Below are 19,403 nucleotides of genomic sequence, written 5' to 3'. Positions count from 1 at the left end.
GATGAAACTTCAGCAGTGTGTTCGCTGTAAGAGTCCGATCACATGGATGTGACTATTGTGAGTCAAAGTTATAGCGCCACCAACTGGCAGCAGGAAGTGTGTCACTTCCTAAAGGCTTTGAAATCACCCTCTTATTTTTACCCAATTTGCTTCAAACTTTATGTGTATAATGTAGACACACGGCAGATGTAGACCTGAGAAAGGATTATTGATATCTTAGATACTGTTGCCGTGGCAACGCATCAAACTTTATTATTCTTTGTTGATGCTTTTGAGACTCTTAACATACTGGAAATTGCATGAAACCCGACAGACACATCACATTTATTAGACAGTAGACATGTGCAGAGTTTCAGAAACGGCCATGGTGAGAGCAATTAGAGAATAATGTTTAAGTTTAAAAACAGCCAGAATGGTTGTTTAGTCAAAAAATTTTTTTTTCCAAATCATACATAGTGTTATACTGCCCTCTTGTGTTCAAAATCAGGTAAAAAGCGAAAGTAAAATAAGGACGTCTGCACAATTCATTAATAATGGTGCAGAGTAGAGTGAGCTTTTTCAATTAATTCCTATGGAAGTAGGAATGAACTAAACAACGTTCGCTCTGTTCTGCTCGTCCCTCACCGTGGGCGCGCAGAGTTATGAATGCCCGTGCAGCCGTGAGAATTTTAGTTTTATTTTAAAATTAGCGCCATTTCGGGGGACGTATTACTTTAATTTATTTAACAAAAACACAATGTTGTGTTTTATTGCGAGTGTACACAAATATAAGTAAACACTTTGACGTTTGAATGATGTCCTGTATGAAGAAAATGAAGGAGTATGTTTCACTGTTCAATCGCGCTGAGCCACCCAGACCCCCACACACACACTGACACACACACACACACACACACACACAAACACACACACACACACACACACACACAATAATAAAACATTCAACCTAACATATACAAATTACACTGCTATGTTGAAATAGTCAGTAGTACAATTTGTATCATTCACAGTAAGCACCGCTCCACTGTGATTTTTCCAAGCACATTTTTGCACAAGTGAAGAGGATGATTTTTTCCGTCGATATTGGAACGTGAGTGAAGTACAAAGCCTGTAATAAAGAATAGTTTAGCATCCAAATACATCGCAAATGTTGCAACATTTAGATTCTAAAGAGAGATTTACGTGAGCCTAACACCACTTACTTTTACTTTTGTTTTAAATTATTTCGTTTTGGCTTTATTATAGTTCTTTTTTTATTCGTGTTCTGTTCTGAATATCATTAAATTTAAAGGATTTGTTGTGGAATATTTTGAGTGTATAATCAAATAACACTAAACCGTCACTAGGTGTCGCCAGGCGACCGTCTTAATGAGCGGGTCATTGATTCATTCGTTCAAACGATTCGTTTGAACGACTGAGTCATTCATGAATGAGACAGATGTTTATGGATTGGTCATTGAATCTTTGAGTCAACCAATTTGTTCAAAATGCTGAATCATTCAGTAATGAGAAAACACGTTGCTGTGAGATGCAATGGTTCTGCTGTGATCTTTGTTTAACTATTTTCGCTGCTGAAACAGAAGAACAGTCAATATTGCATCTAAAATGTAAGTGACTTGACACGTGTGTGTGTGTGTGTGTGTGTGTGTGTGTGTGTGTGCGTGTGAGTGCGTGCGTGCGTGTGTGTGTGTGTGTGTGTGTGTGTGTGTGTGCAATCAATCCCAGGTAAGAGGCATGAATAATGAGAATTGGACTTCTAGGAGTGAGGTTAATATTCTGGAGACGGTTCCCTCGGATTGTGAAAAGGAGGCGGCGCGGGAGTGGCCAGGCATTGCGCTACTTCTATTTCAAAGTTTAAAACAATGCTAATATCATTTTTTTGAACGATTTCATTACAAATGTTTATTTTATATATTTATAAAATATTATAAAATATAATAACTATGTTTTGTCCTATTAACAAAAGACAGGCAATGTACTATTAACAAATGTTAATAGTTTTTTAAAAGTTAAAATGATACTTTATGCATTTGTTTTGTGTCAGATGATTAACAATATAAATTAAACAAAGCTTAAAACAAACAAAATAATAAAACGAAAACAAAGCTTGAACATTTTATTTAATTGAAAAGCCTTTTTGAAATAAAATGTGTTTTTTTCCCTCTGAAATAGCAAAAGCATCGCACACTTAGCTGTACCTGCTCTAAATAAATAATAGTATTTAAATAAAAATACAAAATCGAAATAAATAAATTATATAAAACAAAATCAAATCAAAGAAAATAAATCTTATTAAAGTTATGCAGGCACACATTTAACAATAATTTTCAAGTGACAAATAAAATCAATCAAAATTCCTTACACATGGAGTTAATCCTGACGATTCCTGAGGCGCCTTTCCTCATGACACTCGCTTTTTTTTTCGAAGATATATTTTCTTTGGTTTGATTTTGTTTTTGTAATAATTTATTTTATTTAGTTCGATTTTGTATTTTTATTGAATTACTATTTTTTATTTAGAGCAGGTACAGCTAGTGTGTGATGCTTTTGCTATTTCAGAGGAAAACAATAATTTTATTTAATTAATAATTTTTGTTTCAGTCCACCATATAATTATGTTGTGTTTGATCTATGGAAAAAAGTTAGTTGTGAAATGGTTGAATATTAACAAAAGTTAATAGTTTTTTACAAGTTAGAATAATACGATATATATATATAAACAAGCCGGTGGCACCGCCACCCCGGTGCCTTTAGGGTTACTGTGCATGACGGGCAATATCGTAACTCCGCTTTGACCTTTGAGAAGATGTGTGCTATAGAGCTTGCATTGGTGTGGGCTCTGCAAAAGTGTGTGTGTGTGTGTGAGGCGTGATTGAACAATGTAGACATATATATATATATATAAAGGCACCGGGGTGGCGGTGCCACCGGCTTGTTTATATATATATATATATATATATATATATATATATATGAATATAGCTGCGAGCAGCGATGAAGGGCCAAAGCCGGCGGCACCGCCACTCCGGTGCCTTTAGGTAACTAAAGGCACCGGGGTTGCGGTGCCACCGGCTTGGGCCCGTAATCGCTGCTCGCAGCTATATTTATTTATTATTATTATTATTATTATTATTTTACTACCTTTTGGGCACTTTTGGGGGCCTTAACGTGCTCGAAAACTCTTGAAACTTTGCACACATCTCAGAACCCGCGGCCATCAGGGCCGGGCTGAAGCTGGTACCCGGGCGTGGCAGGGGGGCTCGACAGCGCCCCCTGGAACGTGGTTTGAACACTTGGTCCATAAATCAAACACGCTTGCATGTAATAATATGAAACTCAGTACACATATAGATCTCATCGGTTCATATATACTTCATGCTCTTACTTTTTACCCCAGCCCAACAGGAAGTCGGCTATTAAGGGTTGTTTGGAAAACACATGCAATGGAATGTGAAATACTCCTCCTAGAGAATTCAAACACACGGCACGAAACTCGGTCAGCATGAAGTCAAGACACTGAGGATGAAAAATTGCCAGGGGATTTTTGATATCTCGAACGGTTTGGCCGTGGCGAGTAAACGAAATTATGGCGAGAAACGTGAAACAGGAAGTGTGTTATAACTACTGCATACATTAACTAATCTTGATGAAACTTCAGCAGTGTGTTCGTTGTAAGAGCCCGATCACATGGATGTGACTATTGTGAGTCAAAGTTATAGCGCCACCAACTGGCAGCAGGAAGTGTGTCACTTTCAAAATGCTTTTAAATCACCCTCTTATTTTTACCCGATTTGCTTCAAACTTCATGTGCATAATGTAGACACACGCCAGATGTAGACCTGTGAAAGGATTATTGATATCTTAGATACTTTTGCCATGGCAATGCATCAAACATTAATATTCCTTTTTTTAAGCTTTTTCATGCTTTTTTATGCTTTCGGGCACTTTTGGGGTTCTTAACGTGCTCGAAAACTCTTGAAACTTTGCACACGGGACAAAACCCGCGGCCATCAGGGCCAGGCTGAAGCTGGTACCCGGGCGTGGCAGGGGGGCTCGACAGCGCCCCCTTGAACGGGTCAGACAATTTGGTCCATATATCCAACACGCTTTACCCTATTTGCTTCAAACTTGATGTGTATAATGTAGACACAAGCCAGATGTAGACCTGTGAAAGGATTGTTGATATCTTAGATGCTGTTGCCGTGACAACGCATCAAACTTTAATATTCTTTTTGGATACTTTTGAGATTCTTAGCGCACTTTTGGGGCCCTTAACATGCTCAAAAACTCTTGAAACTTTGCACACGGGTCAGAAACCGCGGCCATCAGGGCCGGGCTGAAGCTGGTACCCGGGCGTGGCAGGGGGGCTCGACAGCGCCCCCTGGAACGGGGTCCGAAACCTTGGTCCATAAATCAAACATGCTTGCATGTAATAATATGAAACTCGGTACACATATAGATCTCATCGGTTCATATATCCTTCGTGCATTTACTTTTTACCCCAGCCCAACAGGAAGTCGGCTATTTTAGGTTGTTTGGAAACGCATGCAATGGAATTCGAAACACTTCTCCTAGGAAATTCGTCCAATCGCCACCAAACTCGGTGTGCATGAAGTCAAGCAATTGAGGATGAAAAATTGCCAGCGGATTTTTGATATCTCGAACGGTTTGGCCGTGGCGAGGAAACGAAATGATGGCGAATAATGGAAACAGGAAGTGTGTTATAACTTCTGCATACATTAACTGATCTTGACGAAACTTCAGTAGTGTGTTCGTCGTAAGAGGCCGATCACATGGATGTGACTATTGTGAGTTAAAGTTATAGCGCCACCAACTGGCAGAAGGAAGTGTGTCACTTTCAAAATGCTTTGAAATCACCCTCTTATTTTAACCCGATTTGCTTCAAACTTCACTACTATAATGTAAACACACGGCAGATGTAGACCTGTGAATGGATTCTTGATATCTTAGATACTGTTGTCGTGGCAACGCATCAAACTTTAATATTCTTTTTTTATGCTTTTGAGACTCTTAGCATACTTGAAATTGCATGAAACTCGACAGACACATCACATTTATTAGCCATTAGATATGTGCAAAGTTTCAGAAACGGGCGTGGTGAGGGGCTCAGTAGCGCCACCTTTTGTCAAAAGTGGGGGGATTAATTTTATCTACAGTAATAAAAATCGGTATGTGTATTGTTCTCCTCCAGCCAGACAACTTTCTAATTTACACTCAATAGCTCCAACCAACAGGAAGTCAGATATTTTGGTTTGAAAATTGTCATTTTATGTCTCTCTCTCTCTGAGCCTACGTCTATGTGTGTGTGTGTGTGTCTGTGAGTGAGTGTGGGGAGGGGGAGGGGGGCTAGATTAACCATTTCACTGCTGTTTGGTCTGGCCTGCATTAAAAAAGAAAATAAATGTCTTACGCCTTGTATTTTTTAAATAAGTTGTATTAATAAGTAAAGGCATATAACCAGTTGAATTGTAGTGCATTGAAAATAGTTTTATATAATTAGTTTATTAATTAAATTAACTTGGTCAGAAAATTTGGTCCATAAATCAAACACACTTGCATGTAATATTATGAAACTCTGTACTCATATAGATCTCATCGGGCCAAACAACTTTAAGCCAGCCCAACAGGAAGTGGGCTATTTTGGTCTTAATGTGGATGTTTTGCAAAACCAGGCTCTACATTTTTACCCACTCCTCTTAAGTGGTTTATTTTATTCCCACCAAACTTTTTCAACATGATGAAAATACATTAAAGAAGCATAATTGTGAATATCTATTGAATATCTCTAATTGTTTTGCTATGGCGAGGGATTAAAGTCATGTAAAAAAAATAAACACTAAAAGCCTCATATCTTCTAAAAAATTTATTATACACCATTTATATCTAGATAAAATTATACAAATATCAGAACTAAACCCATTTTATTCTTGTTTTCAATTTAAGAATAATGTACAAGTTTAAAAACAGCCAGGATGCACTATTCAGTAAAAAAATAAATATATCAAATAATACATAGGGCTATACTGCCCTCTTGTGTTCAAAATCAGGTAGGCCTGTTGTATTTAAATATAGGTAGCTGCTATGTGACTCCGAGAATTTTTTCTCACCGGTTATTTGACGTGTAACACCGGGGGCTTTTATATCGCTAAGTTAAAAGTGAAAGTAAAGTAAGGACATTTATAGTGGTGGCGCTCGCAGTGCGCTCGAATGAATTTCTATGGAAGTAGAAATGAAAAAACGTTCGCTCTGTTTTGCTCGCTCGTCGCCATGGACGCGCACCGTAATGAATGCCACTGCAGCCGCATACTTTTTAGTGTCACTTTAAAATTAGTGCAATATCGGGGGCCAATTGCTTGAATTGTGAGTTCAATAGTCTATTATTTTTCACGGAAAACACAACAACAAAAGAGTACAATGATAGATTCGCTTAAATAGGCGCTTTTACATAAAATAGCCTATTCCGTCATCATCTTTTCAGTCAGCTCTTCACTCTCGTGATTAATGAAATTTGACTCCTGTTGCTGATATTTGCTGCAACTTTCGTTCTGCTCACAATTTAGTAAGCAAACACGCTTCAAATGTGTTTTTATTTTATTTTTGTGTATATATATGTGTGTATATATATATATATATATATATATATATATATATATATATATATATAGCTTATGTTTCAAATATGAGTTAATTAACAATCGTTTGAAAGAATGATACTTTTAAACATATCACTAAGCCGTCATTAGGTGTCGCCAGGCGACCGTCTTAATGAGCGAGTCATTGATTCATTTGTTCGAACGATTCGTTCGAACGGCTGAGTCATTCATGAATGAGACAGATTATGGATTGGTCATTGAATCTTTGAGTCAACCGATTCGTTCAAAATGCTGAATCATTCAGTAATGAGAAAACACGTTGCTGTGAGATGCTCGATGGTTCTGCTGTGATCTTTGTTTAACTAGTTTCACTGCTGAAACAGAAAAAAGTCAATATTGCATATAAAATGTAAGTGATTTGACTTGTGTGTGTGTCTGTGTCTGTGTGTGTGTGTGTGTGTGTGTGTATGATTGTGTCTGTTACTTTTTGGATATATATCTTTTTATATAAAAAAATAGGCATACAACCCATATATTTTAAATGTATTGTTTGCTTTAAATTACATTAAGATTTGTATGTTTGGTAATTGAACCTGAATGCATTTTAAATGAATGTGCTATATTTCAGAGTTTTCCTTAAAATTTGACCTAACACTAACTTTATTCTCATCTGAATGATAGATTATTTATTTCTGTATAAAATAAAAAAGAGATTTTGGTTGGGTGACAGTTGTAGTTTACAGTTTGACAAAAGCACAATGTTGTGTTTTATTGCGATTGTTCACAAATATAAGTAAACACTTTGCAGTTTGAATAATGTCCTGTATGAACAAAAGGACGGAGTATGTTTTTATGTCTACATTGTTCAATCACGTTTCACACACACACACTTTTTTTCTAATCAGATCAGGCAAGTAGTATTCTGTCTTGGCACAATTGATTTAACTTTCATAACTTACTTATTTCATGTGTCCATTAAGTCCATGAGGCCGTAGGGTGTCTCATTTTTCATTTTAGGTTTCAGAAGGTTGCTCACGCATTTGATATGTGCCCTCAATGCACACTTTTGCAGAGCCCACACCAATGCAAGCTCTACAGTACACATCTTCTCAACAGTCAAAGCGGGGTTAAGTTATTGCCCGTCATGCACAGTAACCCTAAAGGCACCAGGGTGGCGGTGCCACCGGCTTGTTTATATATATATATATATAAATATAGCTGCGAGCAGCGATGAAGGGTCAAAGCCGGTGGCACCGCCACTCCGGTGCCTTTAGGTAACTAAAGGCACCGGGGTTGCGGTACCACCGGCTTGGGCCCGTAATCGCTGCTCGCAGCTATATTTATTATTTTTTTTTTAACATTTTGGGCACTTTTGGGGCCCTTAACGTGCTCGAAAACTCTTGAAACTTTGCACACGGGTCAGAACCCGCGGCCATCAGGGCCGGGCTGAAGCTGGTACCCGGGCGTGGCAGGGGGGCTCGACAGCGCCCCCTGGAATGGGGTTTGAACACTTGTCCATATATCAAACACGCTTGCATGTAATAATCTGAAACTCAGTACACTTATAGATGTCATCGGGCTGAACAACTTTCGCCCTCTAAGTTTTACGCCAGCCCAACAGGAAGTCGGCTATTTAGGGTTGTTTGGAAACGCATGCTCAGGAATTTGAAACACTTCTCCTAGGGAATTCCTTCGATCATCGCCAAACTCGGTGTGCATGAAGTCAAGACATTGAGGATGAAAAATTGCCAGGGGATTTTTGATATCTCGAACGGTTTGGTCGTGGCGAGGAAACGAATTTATGGCGAATAATGGAAACAGGAAGTGCGTTATAACTTCAGCATACATTAACTGATCTTGATGAAACTTCAACAGTGTGTTCGCTGTAAGAGGCCGATCACATGGATGTGACTATTGTGAGTCAAAGTTATAGCGCCACCAACTGGCACCAGGAAGTGTGTCACTTTCAAAATGCTTTTGACAAAAGTGGGGGGGTTAGTTTTATCTACAGTAACTAAACTCGATATGTATATTGTACTCTTCGAGCCGGACAACTTTCTAATTTACCGTAATTAGCTCAGACCAAGAGGAAGTCAGATATTTTGGTTTGAATGTGGATTTCAGATTCTGAGTTTTTAGCTACTCCTCCTAAGTAGTTTATTTTATTCACGCCAAACTTTTTCAACATGATGAAAATACATTGAAGATGCTAAATTGTGAAGGGATATTGAATATCTCAAACGGTTTTGCTATGGTCGAGGTATTCAAGTAATGTCAAAAAAAGAATCAGGGCATGTCTCATATCTTTCTAAAATGTAATTATAAACCATTTATTTTTATATAAACTTATACAAATATTAGAACTAAACCCATTTTATTTCTTTTTTTCAATTTAAGAATTATTTTTAAGTTTAAAAACAGCCAGAATGGTTGTTTAGTCAAAAATAATAATAATCCAAATCATATATAGTGCTATACTGCCCTCTTGTGTTCAAAATCAGGTAGGCCTATTGAATTTATATATATTTATATATTAGGGATTACTATGGGAATAATCTCCCAGCGGTTAATCAACGTGTGATTGTGTAAACCAATTGTGTAAACCTCCCGCTGGGGGGTTTAAAAACACTAACTTGAAAGCGAAAGTATAATATGGACGTCCGCACGGACATTGATAATGGTGGCGCTCGAATGAATTCCTATGGAAGTAGAAATTAACTAAACGTTCGCTCTGTTCTGCTCGCTCGTCGCCGTGGACGCGCACCGTTATGAATGCCAGTGCAGCCGCATACTTTTTAAGTGTCACTAAAATTAGTGCAATTTCGGGGACCGATTGCTTGAATTGTGAGTTCAATAGTCTATTATTTTTCACGGAAAACACAACAATAAAAGAGTACAATGACAGATTCGCTTAAATAGGCGCTTTTACATAAAATAGCCTATTCCGTCATCATCTTTTCAGTCAGCTCTTCACTCTCGTGATTAATGAAATTTGACTCCTGTTGCTGATCTTTGCTGCAACTTTCGTTCAGCTCACAATTTAGTAAGCAAACACGTTTCAAATGTGTTTTTATTTTATTTTTGTGTATGTGTGTATATGTATGTATATATATGAATATAGCTTATGTTTCAAATATGAGTTAATTAACAATCGTTGGAAAGAATTATATTTTTAAACATTACACTAAACCGTCATTAGGTGTCGCCAGGCGACCGTCTTAATGAGCGAGTCATTGATTCATTCGTTCGAACGACTGAGTCATTCATGAATGAGACAGATGTTTATGGATTGATTGGTCATTGAATCTTTGAGTCAACCGATTCGTTCAAAATGCTGAATCATTCAGTAATGAGAACGCGTTGCTGTGAGATGCTCGATGGTTCTGCTGTGATCTTTAACTATTTTCGCTGCTGAAACGAAAAAAAGTCAATATTGCATCTAAAATGTAAGTGATTTGACTTGTGTGTGTGTGTGTGTGTGTGTGTGTGTGTGTGTGTGTGTGTGTGTGTGTGTGTGTGTGTGTGTGTGTGTGTGTGTGTGTGTGTGTGTGTGATTGTGTGTGATTGTGTGTGTGATTGTGTCTGTTACAGTGATTGTTTAACCCTTGTTAAAGTTTAGGCCTTATCTTTTTGGATATATATCTTTTTATATTAAAAAATAGTCATACGACCCATATATTTTAAATGTATTGTTTGCTTTAAATTACATTAAGATTGTATGTTTGGTAATTGAACCTGAATGAATTTTAAATGAATGTGCTATATTTCAGATCATATATTTGTTTTCCTTAAAATTTGAACTAACACTAACTTTATTCTCATCTGAATGATAGATTATTTATTTCTGTATAAAATAAAAACACATTTGATTTTTCTTTTTTAATCAATGTAGAATGTGTAACTGAAAAAATAAACAGATTAGGGCTCTGTTCGATGACAAGAAATGAAAACCAATGCGATATGATGAATGTCCAAAAGATGGCTCCCACAGACTGTTTTTAAATAGGATTGTTTGATATTTTTTGCTTTTAAACTGTGTGTGTGTGTGTGTGTGTGTGTGTGTGTGTGTGTGTGTGTGTGTGTGTGTGTGTGTGTGTGTGTGTGTGTGTGTGTGTGTGTGTGTGTGTGTGTGTGTGTGTGTGTGTGTGTGTGTGTGTAAGAGATTTTGGTTGGGTGACGGTTGTAGTTTACAGTTTGACAAGAGTTTATAGTTTGACAAAAGCACAATGTTGTGTTTTATTGCGAGTGTACACAAATATAAGTAAACACTTTGCAGTTTGAATAATGTCCTGTATGAACAAAAGGACGGAGTATGTCTTTATGTCTACATTGTTCAATTACGCCACACACACACACACACACACACACACTATTTTTCTAATCAGATCAGGCAAGTAATATTCTGTCTTGTCTCTTAAAAAAAACAATATATATTTATGTATATATATATATATATATATATATATGTGTGTGTGTGTGTGTATATATATATATATATGTGTGTATATATATATATATATAAATATAGCTGCGAGCAGCGATGAAAGGGCCAAAGCCGGCGGCACCGCCACCCCGGTGCCTTTAGGTAACTAAAGGCACCGGGGTTGCGGTGCAACCGGCTTGGGCCCGTCATCGCTGCTCGCAGCTATATTTTATTATTATTATTCTTTTTCTATCAACCTTTCGGGCACTTTTGGGGCCCTTAACGTGCTCGAAAACTCTTGAAACTTTGCACACGGGTCAGAACCCGCGGCCATCAGGGCCGGGCTGAAGCTGGTACCCGGGCGTGGCAGGGGGGCTCGACAGCGCCCCCTTGAACAGTCCGAAAACTGCTCCGAAAACTGGGTCTATAAATCAAACACGCTTGCATGTAATAATTTGAAACTCGGTACACATATAGATCTCATCGGTTCATATATCCTTCGTGCATTTACTTTTTACGCCAGCCCAACAGGAAGTCGGATATTTAGGGTTGTTTGGAAACGCATGATCTGGCATTTGAAACACTTCTCCTAGGGAATTCATTCAATCATCGCCAAACTCGGTGTGCATGCAGTCAAGACATTGAGGATCCCAAATTGCGAACGGATTTTTGATATCTCGAACGGTGTGGCCGTGGCGAAGGAAACGAATTTATGGCGAATAATGGAAACAGGAAGTGTGTTATAACTTCAGCATACATTGACTGATCTTGATGAAACTTCAGCAGTGTGTTCGCTGTAAGAGGCCGATCACATGGATGTGACTATTGTGAGTCAAAGTTATAGCGCCACCAACTGGCAGCAGGAAGTGTGTCACTTTCAAAATGCTTTGAAAGCACCCTCTTATTTTTACCTGATCTGCTTCAAACTTCACTACTATAATGTAAACACACGCCAAATGTAGACCTGTGAATGGATTCTTGATATCTTAGATACTGTTGCCATGGCAACGCATCAAACTTTAATATTCTTTTTTTATGCTTTTGAGACTCTTAGCATGCCTGAAATTGCTTGAAATTGCATGAAACTCGACAGACAGATCACATTTATTAGCCAGTAGACATGTGCAAAGTTTCAGAAACGGGCGTGGTGCAGGGACTCAGTAGCGCCACCTTTTGTCAAAAGTGGGGGGGTTAGTTTTATAGTTTTACCTACAATCATAAAAATCGGTAGGTAAATTGTTCGGATCAAGCCGAACAACTTTCTAATTTACAGTCATTAGCTTGGACCAACACGAAGTCAGATATTTTAGTTTGAATGTGGTTGTTTTCTCTCCCTCTGTCTCTCTCTGACAGAGAGAATGCACCCACAAAATCATACATAGGGGCATACTGCCCTCTTGTGTCCAAAATTATATTTATATATACATATATTTGGTATGTGACTGAGGACCTACAGCTTTTAAATACGGACGTCCACATTGATAATGGTGGCACTTGCAGAGCGCTCGAATGAATTCCTATGGAAGTAGAAATTAACTAAACTTTCGCTCAGCTCTGCTCGCTCGTCGCCATGGACGCGCACCGTTATGAATGCCAGTGCAGCCGCATACTTTTTAGTGTCACTTTAAAATTAGTGCAATAACGGGGCCGATTGCTTGAATTGTGAGTTCAATAGTCTATTATTTTTCACGGAAAACACAACTACAAAAGAGTACAATGATAGATTCGCTTAAATAGGGGCTTTTACATAAAATAGCCTATTCCGTCATCATCTTTTCAGTCAGCTCTTCACTCTCGTGATTAATGAAATTTGACTCCTGTTGCTGATATTTGCTGCAACTTTCGTTCCGCTCACAATTTAGTAAGCAAACACGCTTCAAATGTGTTTTATTTTTGTGTATATATATGTGTGTATATATATATATATATATATATAGCTTATGTTTCAAATATGAGTTAATTAACAATCGTTGGAAAGAATGATACTTTTAATATCACTAAACCGTCATTAGGTGCCGCCAGCCGACCGTCTTAATGAGCGAGTCATTGATTCATTCGTTCAAACGATTCGTTCGAACGGCTGAGTCATTCATGAATGAGACAGATTATGGATTGGTCGTTGAATCTTTGAGTCAACCGATTCGTTCAAAATGCTGAATCATTCAGTAATGAGAACGCGTTGCTGTGAGATGCTCGATGGTTCTGCTGTGATCTTTGTTTAACTATTTTCGCTGCTGAAACAGAAAAAAAGTCAATATTGCATCTAAAATGTAAGTGATTTGACGTGTGTGTGTGTGTGTGTGTGTGTGTGTGTGTGTGTGTGTGTGTGTGTGTGTGTGTGTGTGTGTGTGTGTGTGTGTGTGTGTGTGTGATTGTGTCTGTTACAGTGATTGTTTAACCCTTGTTAAAGTTTAGGCCTTGTCTTTTTGGATATATATCTTTTTATATTAAAAACATAGCATACAACCCATATATTTTAAATGTATTGTTTGCTTTAAATTACATTGAGATTTGTATGTTTGGTAATTGAACCTGAATGAATTATAAATGAATGTGCTATATTTCAGATCATATATTTGTTTTCCTTAAAATTTGAACTAACACTAACTTTATTCTCATCTGAATGATAGATTATTTATTTATGTATAAAATAAAAACACATTTGATTTTTCTTTTTTAATCAATGTAGAATGTGTAACTGAAAAAATAAACAGATTAGGGCTCTGAGGACAATAAATGAAAACCAATGCAATATGATGAATGTCCAAAAGATTTGTTTTGCTTTTAAACTATGGGTGTGGTGTGTGTGTGTGTGTGTGTGTGTGTGTGTGTGTGTGTGTGTGTGTGTGTGTGTGTGTGTGTGTGTGTGTGTGTGTGTGTGTGTGTGTGTGTGTGTGTGTGTGTGTGTGTGTGTGTGTGTGTAAGATATTTTGGTTGGGTGACAGTTGTAGTTTACAGTTTGACAAAAGCACAATGTTGTGTTTTATTGCGATTGTACACAAATATAAGTAAACACTTTGCAGTTTGAATAATGTCCTGTATGAACAAAAGGACGGAGTATGTTTTTATGTCTACATTGTTCAATCACGCCTCACACACACACACACACACACACACACACCAACTATTTTTCTAATCAGATCAGGCAAATATTCTGTCTTGGCACACTTCATATAACTTTCAAACTTGTGTACTTATTTCATGTGTCCATTAAGTCCATGAGACCGTAGGGTGTCTCATTTTTCATTTTAGGTTTTTAGAAGGTTGCTCACGCATACTTTGTGGTTGATATGTGCCCTCAATGCACACTTTTGCAGAGCCCACACCAATGCAAGCTCTACAGCACACATCTTCTCAAAGGTCAAAGCGGAGTTACGATATTGCCCGTCATGCACAGTAACCCTAAAGGCACCGGGGTGGCGGTGCCTCCGGCTTGTTTATATATATATATATATATATATATATATATATATATATATATAAATATAGCTGCGAGCAGCGATGAAGGGCCAAAGCCGGCGGCACCGCCACTCCGGTGCCTTTAGGTAACTAAAGGTAACTTTAGGTAACCGGGTTGCGGTGCCACCGGCTTGGGCCCGTAATCGCTGCTCGCAGCTATATTTATATATATATATATATATATATATATATATATATATATATATATATATTTAGGGCCCAAGCCCTGAAAGGGCGCAGAGCCCTATTGTTCTTCTTAGGATTATTTGCTATTCTTTATTATTATTATTTTTTTTACATTTTGGGCACTTTTGGGGCCCTTAACGTGCTCGAAAACTCTTGAAACTTTGCACACGGGTCAGAACCCGCGGCCATCAGGGCCGGGCTGAAGCTGGTACCCGGGCGTGGCAGGGGGGCTCGACAGCGCCCCCTGGAATGGGGTTTGAACACTTGTCCATATATCAAACACGCTTGCATGTAATAATCTGAAACTCAGTACACTTATATATCTCATCGGGCTGAACAACTTTCGCCCTCTAAGTTTTACGCCAGCCCAACAGGAAGTCGGCTATTTAGGGTTGTTTGGAAACGCATGCTCAGGAATTTGAAACACTTCTCCTAGGGAATTCCTTCGATCATCGCCAAACTCGGTGTGCATGAAGTCAAGACATTGAGGATGAAAAATTGGCAGGGGATTTTTGATATCTCGAACGGTTTGGCCGTGGCGAGGAAACGAATTTATGGCGAATAATGGAAACAGGAAGTGTGTTATAACTTCTGCATACATTGACTGATCTTGATGAAACTTCAGCAGTGTGTTCGCTGTAAGAGGCCGATCACATGGATGTGACTATTGTGAGTCAAAGTTATAGCGCCACCAACTGGCAGCAGGAAGTGTGTCACTTTCTAAATGCTTTTGACAAAAGTGGGGGGGTTAGTTTTATCTACAGTAACAAAACTCGATATGTATATTGTACTCTTCGAGCCGGACAACTTTCTAATTTACCGTAATTAGCTACGACCAACAGGAAGTCAGATATTTTGGTTTGAATGTGGATTTCAGATTCTGAGTTTTTAGCTACTCCTCCTAAGTAGTTTATTTTATTCATGCCAGACTTTTTCAACATGATGAAAATACATTGAAGATGCTAAATTGTGAACAGATATTGAATATCTCAAACGGTTTTGCTATGGTTAAGGGATTCAAGTAATGTCAAAAAAAGAATCAGGGCATGTCTCATATCTTTCTAAAATGTAATTATACACCATTTATTTTTATATAAAATTATACAAATACCGGTATTAGAACTAAACCCATTTTATTCCTTTTTTCAATTTAAGAATTATTTTTAAGTTTAAAAACAGCCAGAATGGTTGTTTAGTCAAAAATAATAATAATCCAAATCATATATAGTGCTATACTGCCCTCTTGTGTTCAAAATCAGGTAGGCCTATTGAATTTATATATATTTATATATTAGGGATGTTACTATGGGAATATTTTCCCACCGGTTAATCAACGTGTGATTGTGTAAACCAATTGTGTAAACCTCCCGCTGGGGGGTTTAAAAACACTAACTTGAAAGCGAAAGTATAATATGGACGTCCGCACGGACATTGAAATGGTGGCGCTCGAATGAATTCCTATGGAAGTAGAAATTAACTAAACGTTCGCTCTGTTCTGCTCGCTCGTCGCCATGGACGCGCACCGTTACGAATGCCAGTGCAGCTGCATACTTTTTAGTGTCACTAAAATTAGTGCAATTTCGGGGGCCGATTGCTTGAATTGTGAGTTCAATAGTCTATTTTTTTTCACGGAAAACACAACAATAAAAGAGTACAATGACAGATTCGCTTAAATAGGCGTTTTTACATAAAATAGCCTATTCCGTCATCATCTTTTCAGTCAGCTCTTCACTCTCGTGATTAATGAAATTTGACTCCTGTTGCTGATATTTGCTGCAACTTTCGTTCAGCTCACAATTTAGTAAGCAAACACGTTTCAAATGTGTTTTTATTTTATTTCTGTGTATGTGTGTGTATATGTATGTATATATATAAATATAGCTTATGTTTCAAATATGAGTTAATTAACAATCGTTGGAAAGAATGATACTTTTAAACATAACACTAAACCGTCATTAGGTGTCGCCAGGCGACCGTCTTAATGAGCGAGTCATTGATTCATTCGTTTGAACGCATGAATGAGATAGATGTTTATGGATTGATTGGTCATTGAATCTTTGAGTCAACCGATTCGTTCAAAATGCTGAATCATTCAGTAATGAGAACGCGTTGCTGTGAGATGCGCGATGGTTCTGCTGTGATCTTTGTTTAACTATTTTCGCTGCTGAAACAGAAAAAAAGTCAATATTGCATCTAAAATGTAAGTGATTTGACTTGTGTGTGTGTGTGTGATTGTGTGTGTGATTGTGTCTGTTACAGTGATAAGAGTTTAACCCTTGTTAAACTTTAGGCCTTGTCTTTTTGGATATATATCTTTTTATATTAAAAAATAGTCATACAACCCATATATTTTAAATGTATTGTTTGCTTTAAATTACATTAAGATTGTATGTTTGGTAATCGAACCTGAATGAATTATAAATGAATGTGCTATATTTCAGATCATATATTTGTTTTCCTTAAAATTTGAACTAACACTAACTTTATTCTCATCTGAATGATAGATTATTTATTTCTGTATAAAATAAAAACACCTTTGATTTTTCTTTTTTAATCAATGTAGAATGTGTAACTGAAAAAATAAACAGATTAGGGCTCTGTTTGATGACAAGAAATGAAAACCAATGCGATATGATGAATGTCCAAAAGATGGCTCCCACAGACTGTTTTTAAATAGGATTGTTTGATATATTTTGCTTTTAAACTGTGTGTGTGTGTGTGTGTGTGTGTGTGTGTGTGTGTGTGTGTGTGTGTGTGTGTGTGTGTGTGTGTGTGTGTGTGTAAGAGATTTTGGTTGGGTGACAGTTGTAGTTTACAGTTTGACAAGAGTTTATAGTTTGACAAAAGCACAATGTTGTGTTTTATTGCGAGTGTACACAAATATAAGTAAACACTTTGCAGTTTGAATAATGTCCTGTATGAACAAAAGGACGGAGTATGTCTTTATGTCTACATTGTTCAATTACGCCACACACACACACACACACACACAAACACTATTTTTCTAATCAGATCAGGCAAGTCATATTCTGTCTTGTCTCTTAAAAAAACAATATATATATATTTATGTATATATATATATATATATATATATGTGTGTGTGTGTGTGTGTATATATATATATATATAAATATAGCTGCGAGCAGCGATGAAAGGGCCAAAGCCGGCGGCACCGCCACCCCGGTTATAGCGCCACCAACTGGAGCAGGAAGTCTGTCACTTTCAAAAAGCTTTGAAATCACCTGATTGCTTCAAACTTCACTACTATGATGTAAACACACGGCAGATGTAGACCTGGATGTAGACCTGACCTTTCAGAAGGTTGCTCTCGCATACTTTGTGGTTGACATGTGCCCTCAATGCACACTTTTGCAGAGCCCACACTGATACAAGCTCTACAGCACACTTCTTTTCGACAGTCAAAGCAGGGTTACGTTTTTGCACGTCGTGCACAATAACCCTAAAGGCACCAGGGTGGCGGTGCCACCGGCTTTATATATATATATATATATATATATATATAAATAAATATAGCTGCGAGCAGCGATGAAGGGCCAAAGCCGGTGGTACCGCCACCCCGGTGCCTTTAGGTAACTAAAGGCACCGGGGTTGCGGTGCCACCGGCTTGGGCCCGTAATCGCTGCTCGCAGCTATATTTTATTATTATTTTTTTCAACCTTTCGGGCACTTTTGGGGCCCTTAACGTGCTCAAAAACTCTTGAAACTTTGCACACTGGTCAGAACCCGCAACCATCAGGGCCGGGCTGAAGATGGTACCCGGGCGTGGCAGGGGGGCTCGACAGCGCCCCCTTGAACAGGGTCCGAAACCTTGGTCCATAAATCAAACATGCTTGCATGTAATAATATGAAACTCGGTACACATATAGATCTCATCGGTTCATATATCCTTCGTGCATTTACTTTTTACGCCAGCCCAACAGGAAGTCGGCTATTTTAGGTTGTTTGGAAACGCATGCAATGGAATTCGAAACACTTCTCCTAGGAAATTCGTCCAATCGCCACCAAACTCGGTGTGCATGAAGTCAAGCAATTGAGGATGAAAAATTGCCAGCGGATTTTTGATATCTCGAACGGTTTGGCCGTGGCGAGGAAACGAAATGATGGCGAATAATGGAAACAGGAAGTGTGTTATAACTTCTTCATACATTAACTGATCTTGATGAAACTTCAGTAGTGTGTTCGTCGTAAGAGGCCGATCACATGGATGTGACTATTGTGAGTTAAAGTTATAACGCCACCAACTGGCAGCAGGAAGTGTGTCACTTTCAAAATGCTTTGAAATCACCCTCTTATTTTAACCCGATTTGCTTCAAACTTCATTACTATAATGTAAACACACGGCAGATGTAGACCTGTGAATGGATTCTTGATATCTTAGATACTGTTGTCGTGGCAACGCATCAAACTTTAATATTCTTTTTTTATGCTTTTGAGACTCTTAGCATACTTGAAATTGCATGAAACTCGACAGACACATCACATTTATTAGCCAGTAGATATGTGCAAAGTTTCAGAAACGGGCGTGGTGAGGGGCTCAGTAGCGCCACCTTTTGTCAAAAGTGGGGGGATTAATTTTATCTACAGTAATAAAAATCGGTATGTGTATTGTTCTCCTCCAGCCAGACAACTTTCTAATTTACACTCAATAGCTCCAACCAACAGGAAGTCAGATATTTTGGTTTGAAAATTGTCATTTTATG

Source organism: Rhinichthys klamathensis, unplaced genomic scaffold (assembly GCF_029890125.1).
Source record: "Rhinichthys klamathensis goyatoka isolate OS25496 unplaced genomic scaffold, OSU_Roscu_1.1 h1tg000102l_1, whole genome shotgun sequence".
Taxonomy (NCBI): domain Eukaryota; kingdom Metazoa; phylum Chordata; class Actinopteri; order Cypriniformes; family Leuciscidae; genus Rhinichthys; species Rhinichthys klamathensis.
The sequence above is the reverse complement of the archived record's forward strand: the minus strand, read 5'-3'. Positions refer to the sequence as shown.